We start from the raw sequence: 17,132 nt of genomic DNA, 5'->3' as shown, positions 1-17,132 counted from the left end.
ATAACTGAAATGAAAACTACACTAGAAGGGATCAATAGCAGAATAACTGAGGCAGAAGAACGGATAAGTGACTTGGAAGACAGAATGGTGGAATTCATTGCTGTGGAACAGAATAAAGAAAAAAGAATGAAAAGAAATAAAGACAGCCTAAGAGACCTCTGGGACAACATTAAATGCAACAACATTCGCATTATAGGGGTCCCAGAAGGAAAAGAGAGAGAGAAAGGACCCAAGAAAATATTTGAAGAGATTATACTCGAACACTTCCCTAACATGGGAAAGGAAATAGCCACCCAAGTCCAGGAAGCGCAGAGAGTCCCATGCAGGATAAACGCAAGGAGAAACACGCTGAGACACACAGTAATCAAATTGGCAAAAATTAAAGACAGAAAAATTATTGAAAGCAGCAAGGGAAAAACGACAAATAATATACAAGGGAACTCTCATAAGGTTAACAGCTGATTCCTCAGGAGAAACTCTACAAGCCAGAAGGGAGTGGAATGATATACTTAAAGTGATGAAAGGGAAGAACCTACAACCAAGATTACTCTACCTGGCAAGGATCTCATCCAGATTCGATGGAGAAGTCAAAAGCTTTACAGACAAGCAAAAGCTAAGAGAATTCAGCACCACCAAACCAGCTCTACAACAAAGGCAAGAGGAACTTCTCTAAGTGGGAAACACAAGAGGAGAAAAGGACCTACAAAAACAAACCCAAAACACTTAAGAAAATGGTCATAGGATCATACATATCGATAATTACCTTAAACGTGAATGGATGAAATGCTCCAACCAAAAGACACAGGCTCGCTGAATGGATACAAAAACAAGAACCATATATATGCTGTGTACAGGAGACTCACTTCAGACCTAGGGACACATACAGGCTGAAAGTGAGGGGATGGAAAAAGATATTCCAAGCAAATGGAAATCAAAAGAAAGCTGGAGTAGCAATACTCATATCAGATAAAATAGACTTTAAAATAAAGAATGTTACAAGAGACAAGGAAGGACACTACATAATGATCAAGGGATCAATGCAAGAAGAAGATATAACAATTATAAATATATATGCACCCAACATAGGAGCACCTCAATACATAAGGCAACTGCTAACAGCTATAAAAGAGGAAATCGACAGTAACACAGTAAGAGTGGGGGACTTTAACACCGCACTTACACCAATGGACAGATCATCCAAAATGAAAATAAATAAGGAAACACAAGCTTTAAATGACACAATAGACCAGATAGATTTAATTGATATTTATAGGACATTCTATCCAAAAATAGCAGATTACACTTTCTTCTCAAGTGCACACAGAACATTCTCCAGGATAGATCATATCTTGGGTCACAAATCAAGCCTCAGTAAATTTAAGAAAATTGAAATCATATCAAACATCTTTTCTGACCACAACGCTATGAGATTAGAAATGAATTACAGGGAAAAAAACGTAAAAACCACAAACACAGAGAGGCTAAATAATACATTACTAAATAACCAAGAGATCACTGAAGAAATCAAAGAGGAAATCAAAAAATACCTAGTGACAAATGACAGTGAAAACACAATGATCCAAAACCTATGGGATGCAGCAAAAGCAGTTCTAAGAGGGAAGTTTATAGCTATACAAGCCTACCTCAAGAAACAAGAAAAATCTCAAATAAACAATCTAAACTTACACCTAAAGGAACTAGAGAAAGAAGAACAAACAAAACCCAAAGTTAGCAGAAGGAAAGAAATCATAAAGATCAGAGCAGAAATAAATGAAATAGAAACAAAGAAAACAATAGCAAAGGTCAATAAAATGAAAAGCTGGTTCTTTGAGAAGATAAACAAAATTGATAAACCATTCGCCAGACTCATCAAGAAAAAGAGGGAGAGGACTCAAATCAATAAAATTAGCAATGAAAAAGGAGAAGTTACAACAGACACTGCAGAAATACAAAGCATCCTAAGAGACTACTACAAGCAACTCTATGCCAATAAAATGGACAACCTGGAAGAAATGGACAAATTCTTGGAAAGGTATAACCTTCCAAGCCTGAACCAGGAAGAAATAGAAAATATGAACAGACAAATCACAAGTAATGAAATTGAAACTGTGATTAAAAATCTTCCAACAAACAAATGTCCAGGACCGGATGGCTTCAGAGGTGAATTCTATCAAACATTTAGAGAAGAGTTAACACCCATCCTTCTCAAACTCTTCCAAAAAGTTGCGGAGGAAGGAACACTCCCAAACTCATTCTATGAGGCCACCATCACCCTGATACCAAAACCAGACAAAGATACTACAAAAAAAGAAAATTACAGACCAATATCACTGATGAATATAGATGCAAAAATCCTCAACAAAATACTAGCAGACAGAATCCAACAACCCATTAAAAGGATCATATACCATGATCAAGTGGGATTTACCCCAGGGATGCAAGAATTCTTCAATATACGTAAATCAATCAATGTGATACACCATATTAACAAACTGAAGAATAAAAACCATATGATCCTCTCAATAGATTCAGAAAAAACTTTTGACAAAATTCAACACCCATTTATGATAAAAACTCTCCAGAAAGTAGGCATAGAGGGAACCTACCTCAACATAATAAAGGCCATATACGACCAACCCACAGCAAACATCATTCTCAATGGTGAAAAACTGAAAGCATTTCCTCTAAGATCAGGAACAAGACAAGGATGATAATAGTCCACTCTCACCACTATTATTCAACATAGTTTTCAAAGTCCTAGCCATGGCAATCAGAGAAGAGAAAGAAATAAAAGGAATACAAATTGGAAAAGAAGAAGTAACACTGTCACTGTTTGCAGATGACATGATACTATACATAGAGAATCCTAAAGATGCCACCAGAAAACTACTAGAGCTAATCAATGAATTTGGTAAAGTTGCAGGATACAAAATTAATGCACAGAAGTCTCTTGCATTCCTATACACTAATGATGAAAAATCTGAAAGAGAAATTAAGGAAACACTCCCATTTCCCATTGCAACAAAAAGAGTAAAATACCTAGGAATAAACCTACCTAGGGAGACAAAAGACCTGTATGCAGAAAACTATAAGACACTGATGAAAGAAATTTAAGATGATACCAACAGATGGAGAGATATACCATGTTCTTGGATTGGAAGAATCAATATTGTGAAAATGACTATACTACCCAAAGCAATCTATAAATTCAATGCAATCCCTATCAAATTACCAATGGCATTTTTTACGGAACTAGAACAAATCATCTTAAAATTTGTATGGAGACACAAAAGACCCCAAATAGCCAAAGCAATCTTGAGGGAAAAAAACAGAGCTGGAGGAATCAGACTTCCTGACTTCAGACTATACTACAAAGCTACAGTAATCAAGACAATATGATACTGGCACAAAAACAGAAACATAGATCAGTGGAACAAGATGGAAAGCCCAGAGATAAACCCACGCACCTATGGTCAACTAATCTATGACAAAGGAGGCAAGGATATACAATGGAGAAAAGACAGTCTCTTCAATAAGTGGTGATGGGAACACTGGACAGCTACATGTACAAGAATGAAATTAGAACACTCCCTAACACCATACACAAAAATAAACTCAAAATGGATTAGAGACCTAAATGTAAGACTGGACACTATAAAACTCTTAGAGGAAAACATAGGAAGAACACTCTTTGACATAAATCACAGCAAGATCTTTTTTGATCCACCTCCTAGAGTAATGGAAATAAAAACAAAAATAAACAAATGGGACCTAATGAGACTTCAAAGCTTTGGCACAGCAAAGGAAACCATAAACAAGACGAAAAGGCAACCCTCAGAATGGGAGAAAATATTTGCAAATGAATCAACGGACAAAGGATTAATCTCCAAAATATATAAACAGCTCATGCAGCTCAATACTAAAAAAACAAACAACCCAATCGAAAAATGGGCAGAAGACCTAAATAGACATTTCTCCAAAGAAGACATACAGATGGCCAAGAAGCACATGAAAAGCTGCTCAACATCACTAATTATTAGAGAAATGCAAATCAAAACTACAATGAGGTATCACCTCACACCAGTTAGAATGGGCTTCATCAGAAAATCTACAAACAACAAATGCTGGAGAGGGTGTGGAGAAAAGGGAACCCTCTTGCACTATTGGTGGGAATGTAAACTGATACAGCCACTATGGAGAACAGTATGGAGGTTCCTTAAAAAATTAAAAATAGAATTGCCATATGATCCAGCAATCCCACTACTGGGCATATACCCAGAGAAAACCACAATTCAAAAAGACACATGCACTCCAATGTTCATTGCAGCACTATTTACAATAGCCAGGTCATGGAAGCAACCTAAATGCCCATCAACAGACGAATGGATAAAGAAGAAGTGGTACATATATACAATGGAATATTACTCAGCCATAAAAAGGAATGAAATTGGGTCATTTGATGAGACATGGATGGATCTAGAGACTGTCATACAGAGTGAAGTAGGTCAGAAAGAGAAAAACAAATATTGTATATTAACACATATATGTGGAAGCTAGAAAAATGGTACAGATGAACTGGTTTGCAGGGCAGAAATAGAGACACAGAGGTAGAGAACAAAGGTATGGACACCAAGGGGGAAACTGGCGGGGGGTCGGAGCAGGGTGTGATGAATTGGGAGATTGGGATTGACATGTATACATTGATGTGTATAAAATTGATGACTAATAAGAACCTGCTTTATAAAAATAAATAAATAAATAAATAATAAAAATTTTAAAAAAGAAACTAATGGGGCTATCCTTTAGTGTTTCTTAGAATATCCAGTTTGTTGCTGACACTGGGCAAATGTTAACTAACAATAACTCTGAAATAATTAACTATCATTATTCTGTTTATACATGCAATAATGAAAGCGTAGTTTCCTTTCAGCCAGTAGAACTTGAGCCACCATATGAAAGATACTTAAACAGCTTCTCCTTGAGATAAATGTGAATATCCTATCTTTTAGGAAGTCCTTCAAATGTATTAGAAGTTTAATTATTTTATTTAAAAGTCTCAAGGAAAAAAAATACCAGCCATGGGACTGTTGTTAATTTTCTCCCTAGTAGAGGATTCCAGAATTTAGTATTTCAAGGGGATTTCCGTGACATCAACTGAGAAGCTCTTAAGACTGAAGTTATAACACAGCCTCCGTGCGGTGAGAACATTTTAATTTTCCCCAAGTGACTGGGAACCCAAGGGGAAAAATACAATCAGATATGTAGAGCCACTCGAGAGCATCTTTGGACTTAGCAGAGTTAATGCGTCTCTGTGATGAGTCTGCCTGTTAGTCCATTCAAGACCAGTTGTCCTAGAGTTAAAGCTGAAGATGTATTAAAAATGAACGCACCATAGAGGATTCACTGGAAAAATATATTGCATTTAATTAAGCATTCCTGGTTATCTAAGCCTCCCACTTACAAAATAAAAGTGGTTTTTTGAAGCTACAACAGCCCAGTCAATCACTGAGCTGTAGTTGGAAAAGTAATTGAAGTCCAAATGGTATTTGAAAAGAAGAGAGGATTAAGCCTTTGGTTGTTAAGTATGTATGCTTGAGACATTTGCTATTCCAAAGAAGGGAAGTTAGGTGAACAACACAGGTGGTATCAATACAAATGGCAAACTGGTGATCAAGATGGGATGGGAGAAGCTGAAGAGAGCTTTTGTCCCTTGGGTCTATTTTTTTCTAATAGTTCTTAGAGGCAGATACAGAAACCCAGGTTGGATAAACTAAAGAAGTGTCTAAGGTTTACTCACAGCAAATCTCAGAGCTTTCTAAAACATGGGCATTCTGCATCATATTTGGAGGCAAGGATACCAGCTTTGCAATGAAGTTTGTAACTGAACTCAGAAAAGAGATTTAATGAATAAGCGCTTTCATCTTTAGTTTCCTCTTTTGTTCATTTTAAAAATATGTTCTGATTTTCATGGTCTATAGACAATCCACCATATCATTCACCATTTGGCAGTATTTTTTTTCCTTGGTTATTGGTGTTATCTTCATGGCCAATCAATGTTTGTATAAATTTTCTGTAAGAACAGGAAAACTGTATTTGTTTTCTTCTCAAAAGCAAAATGGCAGACATTTGGTACCTATCTAAATTCATCCCAGGGCAAGTCAGAGGTTTTCACAATGCTGAACTTTCACAGTCTCATACAAGAAAGACCACAGATGATGTCTGCACCTCTGTTTGTCTTTTTCATTCACTCCTCTTAGCTATTTCCTTTGGTTGAGCTCCCACAGCATGACAGAGACTAGTATCCCACATTTCCCTGACATTGGGATATTGTGACAATGGGCCATCATAACCAAACTGATTGAAGCCTTAAATCAGGTCTGATTTTTCAGTCTGTAAAGTAACACAAAAAACCAGATGCAGAAATCAGACCACTTTTATCAGAAAGAAAGGTCTAAACACAAAAAGAATTTATTCTGATAATGAAATTTTTTTTTTTATGCACTCTTGTTGGGTGGTTATAATAGATGTGTCACTTCTCAAACTTTAATGTACATCAGAATCACCAGGAGGGCTTGTTAAATCATAGATTGCTCTGTTCCAGCCCCACAATATCTGATTCAGTAGATCTGGGATAGGTCTTGAGAATTTGCATTTCTAACATGTTTCTAGGCGATGCTAATGTTGCTTGCTGGGTACCTAACTCTAAGAACCACTACTCTAGTATCAATATTCTAGTGCTCCAAATCCCTTCTTCAGGGCCAATGCACCCATCCCCCACCCCCCAAGTCGTACTATTGGCTACTGACCATGCACAGTTGCTATGTTTGTTGGAAACTGCTCTCAGCCTCTTCCAATTTTTTGACCCCTCCGAGAACTTGGCATGCCAGTAACTTGGCATGAAGAAAACTACTTGCTGAAGGAGGGAAACAAAGGCTTTCCCAACTTGCCTCAATTTGAGATCATCTAAAGGGTCATCCCAGCTACAGAGCTCATCATGGGATCAGCTGAAGTCTCAGTTTCAATTGCACTGTGGGCCAGTTTTCCCCCCTGCTTATTCCCACATTATTCAGTTCCTTACAGGTATGTCTCCCAAGACTACTCCTCCATAAACTTTTGCACAAAATTCCCCATCTCAGAATCTGTTTCAGTGGAATCCATTATAAGACAGCATCAAGTAATATTTTGCACCAAAATTATTTGAATTGCTGCTCTAAACATAGTCCAATTACCCCGACAGTCACACTGACCCCTATGCTTTCCTCTATTATTAACAATGAGGTCTTCCACCGTCTGGTCTGAGAAACATGTTACTCAACCCTGTTTACTCTGTTTTGTCTTATCAGGTTCTGTTCTATACCCCAGAACTCTCCTTATGCATCAAGAAAAAGACTTGTTCCATATAAAAATAAAACATGCAGAAGAATGTATACTATTTAAAGGCATAGCTTTGTCTGCTCCAACTAGTCTTCCTGTTTATGATAATTTGATGGTTAGGAAGTATTATAGCCTGACATTTTCTACTTGGCTAACATGGTTCAAGACTACTTGTTGACAAAAATGTTGAAAATACTATTCGAAGTCACAAAACCCCTATTAGTCCTCTGCTGATCTTCCTGTTTATCCTTACGTCATAAAATGTATTTTACAATAACTAAGTATTTTATGTGTGGGAATAAATATGATGATGAGAAGAGCAAGATACGGTTATATGAGAAAGATGATACAATTTTATTTCAATAAAACACTATATAAAAATACAGATAATCTATTAGGCATCACAAGTTTTCCTGGTTTACTTCGTTTAAAGCTATTTTAGTTTTGCCTCACGTATAACTCAGATTAACTGTAAACATACTGTTCCTAGATGAAATGGAAAATGAAAAAATACCCAAGTCTCTTTGAATCTGGTTAGAATAGGCAATAATTTAACCACTGATTCTCTTAATGAGTAAGTGGCAGGATGAAACTCCCCTTCTCCACAACTCGAGTTTAGAGTTATGATCCAAGTTCTCTTTGGCATAGTGGGAACTTCCTGGTTGGCCAAGAGAATACGTAAAGTGTTAGAAACTGCCTTCATATGCTTGTGAAACTTCCAAAAGAGACATTTTCCTATCCAAAGACATAGCAAGAAGCAGAGAATTTATTCTGAGAAGAAAAGAAATTGATAGAAGCAGTATCTGAGAAAGAAAAGTCAAAAAGCAGAGATGTAGAAAACAAGAGCATCAGCAAGCAGGGACATGAGGTCAAGTTCCTTTGGCTTATCCCGTTTTCTTTCGTGAGACCTTGTATTAACTAACTTCTGTGCAACAGGGACATGAGGTCAAGTTCCTTTGGCTTATGCCATTTTCTTTTGTGAGACCTTGTATTAACTAACTTCTGCGCAACTGGTGTCCGTTGTGAACTAAATGTAAGCAATTCACAAGATTCTGCTGTGTTGGGATGTAGAACTCTCTCCACTCATCACATCTCTGAGTGAATGTGCTTTGTCAAATGGACATACCAGGAGGGAGAAAGGTCAAGAACATGGTAGGGTTTCAGACGTGATTCTGGATGTCATTTCAGCCAAGTGAAGTGCTTTCTTTCTTACCTTCTGGCAGGCCTACATCACTGCATGCTCTTTGCCCTGACCGTATATTTTACAATAGCTGGCACTCCACGGCAAGGCTCCATCAATGTAAATGGAAGCAAGGAAGATGCTCTTTATGATTCAGATGGTACAATTCACAGGAGGTAAATACTGGGCAAGGTACTGCCTGATAAGCCATGAAGACTGTCCCACTGCTGGCACCGGCAGAGTATGGGGAGGCAGCCGAGGCTAGTGTGATTCAGAACAAATGACTACTGTGATCAGAAGTTTGAGACGCATGACTCTGAGAATTGAGCCTCTCTCACTCTCCATGCCAGTCCAAGAGGTAAAGCACTTGTGACTAACAGAGAGCCATTGAAACTGAGAGCAGGCATCATGTCTCAAATAAAGAGATGATATGGTCTTAGTGGACATACCTATCGAAGGTCAAGTCATCTTAAAACTGAATACAATATTTCATAGGTTACTTCAACATGCAGCAGACATTTGTTGAGAATCAATTGTCCATTAGAACTTTTAGAATAGAGAAAGTAAGACACAGGATCTGATTTCAGAGGCTTATAACTCAGTAAGGTATATAAGACAAGAACAAAATAATCATATCACAAGGCAGAAATGGATGAGAAAATTACCAGAGTAAAGACATTAAAATGAGGGTGAAACCATGCCAAGAAAAGAACAGTTAACATCTTCTAAGCAGTGCGTGAAGTCCAGTACTGATCAGTTACAGGCTACCCATGCATTCACGCATTCAACACACATTCGCTGAGCATTCAGTATGTACAGGACACTGTGCTAGGTCTGGGGATACAACGACAGAGTAAAGTGAAATGTACTGGAATTAGCGTTTGCTCCCATCTGAGCAAAGTTTAACCTCAACAGTTTGCTGAAATTGTGATATACCACCCCTGAATAATACAGCATACTAAGATGGAATGCGCTATCCTGGAAATATTTCTTAGAAATTTTTAAAAACTTCTTGGGCAGCAGGTAAATTTTCATAGATATCCATAATCTGTACTTCTTGCCTAAATAGGTCATAAATATATAAAGTGATATCTTCCCAGTTCTGCTGGTCGGAAACCAATAACAATAACAGATATCATTTTTATTCACTCTTTATGCCACATTCCATACTAGATAATGATCTCTTTTAATTTTCCCAGCAACTCTTTGTGGTCAGAATCATTGCTGGCATTCTCCATCTAAACTGAGACCCAAGGAAGTTAAATCATTTGCAAAAATTCGTATGGTTAGAAAGATAAAGTGAGATGCAAACTTAGGTCTGTCTGGTTCTTTGGTGAGCTGATGCCCACACCCCATAGTATTACATAGTTGCTACCCCAGTCCTTCTTTCATATGCTTCATCTGGGATTTGTTGAATTTTATTCCTCTGAACTCAATTCCCACACAACTACTACTGACTGAGCCCACTGTTTTTGCCTACCAATTATTCTCTTTCCTACCTGTGAGTTTTAGGTATAAAGAGTGGGAACCTTAGTTGCAAGGATGATATTCAAAATACTTAATATGTACTATGGCTCAACCCTTTGTTAACCAGAATGCCTGACCTCTGAAAAGACACTAGTAATACATAACCAGTGTTGTCATACTGTGTGGACACCAGCGGAATATCAACTGCACCCGGCACACACCTGGCATTTCCATTTAGGCAAAAGCTTACATAGACAGCCCATTTCGTTTAATTCATGGAACTATTATGAGCTATTATGGACCTCCTACCCTCCTACTGCACACCTCTGACTACATCTTTATCTTTTACCTTATCTTTGATGAATGGAGATGTTTTATTGATATTTTGGGGGAGAGGATATAGTACATTTATCTTTACATGGGCTACCCTACCTATGGGTATGCACTCATTGCTCCAGAACTACAAAAATAGCCGAACTGCAAAAAACAAAAAACATAAAACAAAAAAAAACCCAGCCTGGACAAAGAGTTCACTAAACTGCAAGTAACAATGGATGCCCAACCTTTAAAACAAAGTCTCAGGTTTGAGACTATACACTGTATTACAAAGCAGCTGGGTGACAGCTTTTTCCATGCTTTAGTTTGTTCATCATGACAAAGGGAACTTATTCATAATATTTTTAGGAACTGAAATCAGCAAGAGGAAATTTGGATTAAAAAAAATTATATATTTTAAGTACTGTGTGCCAGGCTCTGTACTAAGAACTTCTTCAAACTTTACAACAGCCCCATTGCATCCATTTCTCAGATGTGGAAACTGAGGCACTGGGAGATAGCAGAACCAGGATTTAAGACCAAGGAGTTCTACTCTACAGTCCATATTCTTTACCATGACGTTTTACTGCTTTCCATCATACAGAGGCCAAGAACTCATAAGATATGTGGTTTCAAAATGGAAACTCTGGTCAAAATTCTTTTTGGCCTCCATTACAACAAGAAAACAAAACAAAACAAAACCTCGTACCTTAAATGAAAGACTCTTTAACGTTTAACCCTGGCCAGACTCATCTATGGCCAACCCCCTTCCTTGCTTTTTATTTTCCACCTATTTCAAATAAGCCATGTCTTCTTGTGCCTAAATTTTGTTGTACGTGTGTTTCCCTCTTCCTGGATTGCCCTCACCTGTCTTATTTCCAGATCTTACTCTAATAGTTATCTCCTATGCCATCTCCTCACCAAAGCTCCCCTGACTGCCTCCGAAGGCAAATTTGGGGGGGTTCCTTCCTCCTTGTTTCTACCATACCTTGTACACATTTGCCTGAATTCAGTATTTGCCATGCTATACATTTATTTTCCATTTATATGACTGCCTTTCCGGTATACTCTGTCCTCCTGGAGGGAAAGGACTACCTCTGTCTTAATGCCTTGAACATAGCAGATAACCAGTAAGTATTTATAGAAAAAGTGACTGAATGAGCAATTAATTAATTACATCAGTAGGCAGTCTTTCTGTCAGTAGTAATAGAAAACCCAACTCAAAGTAGTTTAAGTAATTAAAGAAATATTTCTGCTTATATTTAAAAAATGCAGCAGAAGAATGGTCTTTGGTTTCATCCAGGAGCTTGTTGCTATCACCAGTTCTTTCCAGCTCCCTTTTCTTCCTGTGAGCTCATCTTAAGGCTCAGCTTCCCAGATAGTCACAGCACAGAGCTACACACATGCTTTCCCGTATCCAGAAAATAAAAAATAGGACCTTTCCTCAAGTCATGGAATACCTGCCAGCTTCACCCTGATGGGAATGACCTCGATTCCCTAGGACAAAGAAAATGCCTTGACTTGGTCAATTTAAGACTGGTTAAACATCCATTCCTAACCTGAGCATTGCAGCAAGAGGCGTAAGATGAGCTGATGCACTTAAGGCCCACCACCAGAACTGGAGGTGGGTCCATTCTAACCGCAACTCTATAGTTACTACATAATAAAGATGGTGTGGAGTGGATGTGAGGGGCTAAGTCCCTGACATGTATGATGTACGAATGGATTTTTCCATGCTGAACAATTGCATATGCCCATTTTTAGTAGATAATAGCACAACATTCTTCTGCAATCATTTCAAAATTGTCTATGAGACAAGCCGCCTTCTGATGCCAAGGTCTGATTTCTTACCATAAGGCCACCAGCTCCTCTGCAGTTCAGTAAGCTACAGCAAGCCTCCGTTGTCTCCACTTCATTGATGAGTAACCTCAAACCAGCAGCCTTAGCAGCTGACCCAAGGATTCATCCCCAAATCAGAAGAGATCAGTTTCCCAGGGGATGTCTGGGACAGAAAGGAAGTTGTTATTAGCTGAATGACTCACATGCTGAATCACAAAACAAGAACCATTTGGGGAAAGGTCTGTAACTGCAGAGTGTGTTTCCAGTTAAACAGACACCCTCAGGCCCTTTTGGGAAGAAGCCAGCACTGGCCAACATGATCACAGCAGCATCCCCAATGTCTGGATGATAGCGGCTCACAATCTAGGGACTGCTTCGGTCATCTTAGTTTTATGTCCTTGAAGCTCCCAGGGATATGCCCTCTGGGAAATCTCAGATGGAGATGGGAATTTCCCACGTGCCAGGAACCCAAATTGTCAATGAAAGTTTCAAGAAAGTCCAACAATTCTCTACAAGAATGGACTTTGGAGCGCCCCTCCCAGAAATGGGACAGCTGATTATTTCCTTTCCTTTCTCCTTGTTAATAATTTACACATGAATTTTTACCACCCTAAAAATGGATATTTATTTGCTATTATTTAAATATTCCAATGTTGAAAATGATAAATTTTAGCTCAGTGAAAGATAAAACTTGGGAGATGAAGCTAAAATGAAAGACTGAATGTTGAACGTTTTTTTATTTTTTATTCAGGTTTGGTATTCTATGATGCAGTGAGTGTTCATCATTTTTCCATTTTAAACATATCCATTTAAAACATATCCACCAAGAATCCTCAAAGTGCCCCACCCATTTTATTATTCCACCCATCAATCCCTCCATCTATGTTTTCATTTGCTGAGCACAAATTTATTGAAGGGCTTTCATGTGCCACACACAGGCATATCCACAGTGGGTACTTCTGTGAACCAGCTGACTTGATTCCTGACCTCAAGGCACCAGGTCCAAAGCCCTGTTTCTCCTCCCAGTCATTCTGTGAGGGAGCTCTTCCTTTATTTAACATGAGAAGGGGGACCAGTGGAAAGGAGGGCTCTAATTGTGAGTTAGGAACCTGTGTTACTGCCATAGCAACCTTAGTTTCCCCTTGGATCCAGTCCAGTTCTCAGGGGGTAAAAGATCCCTTGACTGTAAGCATCTCAAGTGCAGGGTCATCTCTACTAATACTTACACCCGGGAGAGCGCCTAACACCTAGCAGGTACATAGTAAATGATGAGCACAGCTGTGGGAAGACAGAGATAATAACTTGCTAGGTAACTTGCTTCTGGTAATACAGCCCCGTTCTCTGCCTAGTTTACATCCCTGGCTAGCGGTCTTCCGAATGGCCTAGAGCTACTATTTCCTACAAACGGGACTGTCCTGACACATGCTCAGTTATGGCACAGGCATCGCTATCGTTAGCCTTAATTCTACCACAGACTCCACTTAAAGGAATATCTTTTAGGAAGTCAATTTATTTGAAATATAATCTAGTCACCTCAAACATCTACCTTTGAGAACCAAAGAATAAATCGGATGCCTTTCTTCCAGTTCTTCTTTGCCCCAGATTAAATTGGCTTTCTCCATGCTTAATCACTCTGAGCATCTACTAGCCTGATACAGACAGACTCGGGAGTTGTCCACATTTGAAGATTCAGCTGCACTTGGAAGGGGGAGCAAGCTAGGGAAAAGAGGGAGGGAAAAAAGAGGTATTTTTTTCTCTCTCCATAGAGCAGGGACCTTTACAATGCACCACAGTGTGTGAAGAGAGCTACGTGCTGTGCTACCATTTAGCAATAATGGATGTCTTGTGCTGCCACAAGCCAAGACTGAGCAGCGCAGTGAGCAACATCAGGCTGCAGAAGGAGTGCTCTAAGACAGCCATGCACTGAAAAAAGGATGAAAAATAAAATTGTCTATGGCGTTGTCGACATATTTACCCCTTGTTTAGGGATTCCCATGGCAACGAAAACCTCTGACCCTCTCTAGGAGGTGGGAAATCTGCACTGTTGAGATGAGCGGCTTGCCTAAGGAACTGAAGCCTATCTGTGTGCTACCTCCCCCTCTAGTGACCATTTGGTGAATAGCAGGGCTTTTCATAGTTTTCTTTGGCATCAAGTCTCACCACCATATGTCATGGCTCTTAACTCTAAAAGCATAATATTGTTATATTAAATTAGCATGACATATTTTTGAGGAGACTTTTAAAACTTCATTGTTTTGAGTCGTTTAATTCTTGTTTTCCAAGGTTTTGTTTTGTTGCCATATTTTAAACTAAATCTAGGAAATAGCCCAGTTGCTGGCTTTAGCCAAACTTTTCCCCATGACCTTACTTATACACCCCATGTTTGGCAAACCAGATAAAAAAGAGAAACAACTGACATGGAAGGAGTGGTTAGGGTCTCTGAGGCCACTGTACTTTCTTTTTTGGTAGAGGGGCTGGCGTATAGTTACAATCTTAGAGGTGCCTTGGGCATACTATTATTTCTCTGCCCTGTCCTCCACAACCTCCCTCTCTCCTGTCACCTATGACAGTGTTCATGCTAAGAACTCATATCTAGATCACCCAGAAGCTCACTATGCTTCAGGGGCAGAAATCTCCACCCAAAATGTGCACACTGAAAAAGCACAGTAGAGTTAAAACGATCTCAATAGATACCCTCAAACTCAATAGCCTTGCAGATTCCATGGGAAGACCCTACCCTTTCAAGAATTCACAACTCAAGTCTCACGCCCTCATTTTCTCCCTCCTCTGAAATTTTATAGCCCTTCCTTTTTATTCTTTCTCCTTCTTTGAGTATCATGAACTGCATTTTACTATTAATATTCTTTCTACGTGAATTTGTCAAGTGTTTTCAACTCTATATGAGTTCCTTGGGAAAAAAGACCTTGTTTTGAATGTCCGAATTCTTCATTTAGTTTTCATTGTCCCGTCGATTGGATTTTTTTCACACACAACTTGATAAGGTAATATTTGCAAAGATATTATCCAATGAGAAATCCATGTTCCAGTATTGATTCAGATTCCTGGAGGATCAATCCAGCAAGACATAATGCCCTGAGACACTCAGGAGATTAAGCAAAAAAAGAGGAGAAGACAACTGCATCTTTATTGTACTGGCTGTGTCTAGATATATTAAGAATGAATCCACTACGTCATAGATTCCTACTATACCCCTGTGTCGTAGATGTAATTTTTGCTTTACAGTTGGGAAAGCTGAGTCTCAAAAAGTAAAGTAACAAGTTGGATGTCACAATGTTACCAACCAGTGCTAACAGATTTCAAATAAAAGTCTTTCTATTGTATCTCCTTGACTTCAAAAGAGGAGTTCTCAAACTTCCACTGAAGAGAAGCTACTTTTAATATTTCTGGTCTTTTGGATCCTTGGGGAAGAAACAGGGGTTCTCAGAGAGCAAGTTGCTTATGTTTGAGAAGGGATAATGGTTGCCATGCTTCCCTCTCTAGTGGAAATCAACCCTAAAACGAGGCATAGGTGAGAGGAAGCAGCAGCTATCTAGGCAAGGTTTGAAGATCAACTGATATTTCCAGGTCCATGTATTGTGGACTTTCAATCAAGAACAGAGTTTCCATTATGTTTCCCAAAACACTGGTATCATAAGCTTTCCCTTTAAAAAAAAGAAACCAGGATCAAAAATATTTAAGTCCTGCATGTGAAAATTCAGAATGGGCTCTGAGAAGTTCCATAATTTAATAATCAAGAGGAAAAAAACTATTTCACTTCGCTAAACCTTGTATTTTCCAAGCACAAATAATCATAGCTCCTGTGTATTTGTTATAACCTACCAAACTATATTTATGAAACTAAATTTGGTAACACTTATCTTGAGGCATGTACATGAAAGTTCAAGGCAAGAAAGGAATAGCTTAAGAATCTAGACTTGGAAGCTGTGGACCATACAATAAGGAAATGATATGAAGGAAATTAGATGTAATAACCACCATAGAATTGGATATATTTAAATCAGTCGTATAAGAATCCTGTTTTGCTTTATAAAGTGTAATGAGGAAAAGGTAGGCATTAAAGAATCAGTTGGTTTTTTTGACTACATTTTGTCATTCAATTTTAAGTGAGAGAAGCATTTTTGTTCTATTTGTTCTCAAAGTACTTTCAAAAAATTCAGCTTTGGTAATCGCCTCCATACCCAGATTCAGAAAAGTTTCCATCATGGGGCCATTCTTGTTTCTCCATCTTTCTCCTTCCTCTTCCTCTTCTTCATGTTCTCCCCACTCCCACCCCCAATCACACAACTTCGGTCTGTTTTATATCTAGAATGGGCTTAATTTTTCTTAATACTCATTTTTTTTTTTATTTCACTACTCTTTTCCATTCTATGTTTTTCAGTGTCTTTTTTATTTCCTTCAAGAAACCCTATTTTGACAGTGGTGGCAATTTTGACATAAGTTTTGTGAGATGAAAAAAAGACTTGAATTCTCTCTCCTATAATTTCTAGATAGAAGACCTTGAGCAAGTGGCTTAACATCTTTTAGTTTCAGTTCCCTTATCTGTTAAATGGGCTTCAAAAATGCCTGCTTTATCAGTGAACTTTTTGGAATACATTATATACATTTTAACGTTCTTCTTATATGTTATAAAATGTAAAGTTCCAAGCATAGTACCTGGCACACAGTATGTGCCTAGTACGTATTAATTGTCTCCTAAGAACATAGGAAGATTGTTTGGCATACTACATTCTTTTGCTATTTGTTTATAACCCCTCACTCAAGGAAGTTTAAAAAAACGGAAGCTCTATCTGATGATGCAGAGGACTTCATGGAACCCAACAAGAAGTACGGCTAGACTAAATGTAAATAAAAAGTTAGTCATCAGGCAGCTACTCTTTCTGTTTCTGCATCTCACAGTTTGAGCTCAGATGACCAGCAGAAAAGGTTACATAAAGTA

This window comes from Balaenoptera physalus, assembly GCF_965194825.1.
Source record: "Balaenoptera physalus genome assembly, chromosome: 17".
NCBI lineage: Eukaryota > Metazoa > Chordata > Mammalia > Artiodactyla > Balaenopteridae > Balaenoptera > Balaenoptera physalus.
This window is presented reverse-complemented; position numbering follows the sequence as displayed.